The sequence below is a fragment of the Protobothrops mucrosquamatus genome, unplaced genomic scaffold (assembly GCF_001527695.2).
Source record: "Protobothrops mucrosquamatus isolate PMUCROS unplaced genomic scaffold, P.Mucros_1.0 scaffold4110, whole genome shotgun sequence".
NCBI lineage: Eukaryota > Metazoa > Chordata > Lepidosauria > Squamata > Viperidae > Protobothrops > Protobothrops mucrosquamatus.
The window spans coordinates 85,375-88,269 of NW_015390038.1; positions in this window are offsets into that span (position 1 = coordinate 85,375).

Here is a 2,895-nt window from a genome sequence, read left to right on the forward strand (position 1 = left end):
AATTTCATTTTTTTTTGTAATTAAAAATAAATATTTAACAATATATAATTACATATTGTTTTTTGTGATTAATCATTATGCTTTAATTACGTTCCAATGCAAATACATCCTGCATATCAGATATTTACACTGCGATTCATAACAATAGCAAAATTACAGTTATGAAATAGCAACGAAAATAATTTTATGGTTGGGGGTCACCACAACATGAGGAACTGTATTAAGGGGTCGCGGCATTAGAAAGGTTGAGAACCACTGATCTAGAGTCACTTGGAGTCCAGCAGTCTCAAAACTTGAATTCAATAGATAGAAGCTGATGTCATAATAATCAATCATATAATCTACTGTCTCTGCTATCCCTACGATAATGTCTGAGGAAGCCCGTAACCATAACCAGAAAATGTCGGGGGCACTTTTTAATTTTCTTAAAGGAGCCTCAAGTAGGATGGTAAAATCGGGATTTTCTCAAATTAATTTGATAGCAGGAGCTGATGAGTTATTTATTTATTTATAAGATTTGTAGAGCTGCCCATTTTGTATATCATTATCCTGGGCGATTTACAAAGAACAATACATCAGTAAACAGCATAAAAGCATGGTGCCTGGAGGCTGTGGGGGCCTGGATGGGGGACACCAGGCTTTGGCTGAACCTTGGCAAGATTGAATGGCTCTGGCTGCATGGATCTTCAAGATCCACAACTTTAGCCAACTTAATTCTGGATGGGGTGACACTACCCCAGACAGACCGAGTCCACAACTTAGAGGTTCTCCTAGACTTGTGACTCCTGCTCAAAGAGCAGGGGGGCAATTGCAGCTAGGAGAGCCTTTGCACAACACTGTTGTGCACCAGTTGCAACCTTTCTTCAATCGGGAGTCCTTGTGCTCAGTCATTCAAGCCCTGGTCACCTCACACCTGGACTATTGCAATACACTCTACATGGGGCTACCTTTGGAGAGTATTCAGAAGCTACATCTGGTGCAGATTGCAGCAGCGTGGACAGTAATTTGGCTCCTAGAGTGGTCCATGTTGCACCACTATTTTGTGAGCTGCATTGGCTGCAGTTTGTTTCCGGATGCAATTCAAGATGTTGGTTATCACCTTTAAAGCCCTTCATGGCATAGGTCCATGTTATCTGAAGAACCATCTCACCCCAATAGGACTGCCCTGCCCTGTGCCCTTGCCTGCAGACGGGGCATGCTGTGGACACCATCGATCAAGGAATTTCATCTGACGGGGTCCAGGAGAAGAGCCATTTCTGCTGTAACTCCTGTCCTTTGGAACATTGTACATTCTCCCCCCCCCCCAGTAAGATCTGTGCTCCCCCTGCTGACCTTCTGTAAGGTCCTTGATGATCTGGTTTTGCAGTTGGCCTGGAGCCCCAACAGGGGTGCGACATTCTGGAGGTGGTGATTGGATTAAGAAAAGCCCCCACTTCTTCCTGTGTGCTTCGTGCTCTCCCCCCATCTTTTAACTGTACTTATTGTTATTTATTGCGTTACCATTTTAATGTCTACCAATTTTAATATTTGTAAGCCACCCAGAGTCACCTCTAGGTGAAAAGGGCAGCTCATCAATCAATCAATCAAATGCCCTTAGGAGACCCAATCCATTGGGAAGCTGTGTGTTCATCCTGTACAAATTTGTCTGGATCTATTCCTCAATTGGATAGATGTCTACCTCCCCAAAGTAATCCTGCCCCAGTCTTCAAGGTTTCCTGTGGATCAGTAGTTGGAACAGATGTGCCTTAACATGTTCTAGAGATACAGAACTTTCCTTGAGAGGAATTAATGTTTGATGTCTTTGGTAAGAATCAGGCTTTGCGGTGTCTAATAGCTTCAGGGTTTAGAGGTGGGAGGGATGCATATTTTTGGTATGCAAAATATTGTTTACCACCCCAGGTTGTCGGAGGTGCTGTGCAATTTGAGATACTGCTAGGATTCCTGGATGTTGAAGAAAATGCTTAGTGACCATATAAGCAGACCTTCTCCAAGATGGTCTGTTCCCAACTGGCCATTCTTGTATCTTAACATTGTGCAAAAGTGATGAGTGCATGGTTTGGAGGCCTGAAGAACCAGGTTGGGGACAGATCATCCTGCAGAAGGCCTATCTGTGTGGTTCAACACTAACTTGATGGCACATAAAAAAAAAAAAAATCCCTTCCCCACTTTCTCATTTTGTTTTCACATTTTCAGCTACACCTCTGCAAACCTGAAGCAAAAATAGTTTTTCCTCTTGAAAATGGTGAGATTTTCCTAATTCTTGTCATGGTATTCTTTTGGATTGAGTAGAAGATTGGCAATGAGAAATATGGTGATGCAATGCTTCTCCTTCATTCCTCTGGGCTGTTTCCAGTTGGTATTGATATGGAAAGAGATCAAACCTTAGGGCATGATTTGCATGGTGCCTTAGGGCTCTACTGTGTTCCTTTTTAATTTCTACAGGAAGCTGCTGGGTGACTATATCTGTTGATATAGGGTGAAGTTTCGTCAGTATGTCAATGATATCCAATTATACATCTTTGTCCCATGTTGACCAAGGAATGTTTTCAAAGTTGTTTTTCAGCATATGGGTCTGGATAGGGTAGAATAGGTTTTCAACTCAATCCTGGCAAGATTGAGGATTGGGATATTTCCATCCTCAATTCTAAATGGGGTTGCACTCACCTGAATCTAAATCTAAATCATTGGTATGCAATTTTGGGGGGGGGGTCTTCTTTGTTGCACTTTAATTATGTGGGCCAATTGTTCCAAAGGTGCTTTCAAAAGGCAACTGGTCTTTCTTGGTTTTTTCCTTGAAGACATTTCGCTTCTGATCCAAGAAGCTTCTTCAGTTCTGGCTGAATGGTGGCAAATGAATTTATATTCCTTAGCAATCATCTGGTCAATAGCACTCTG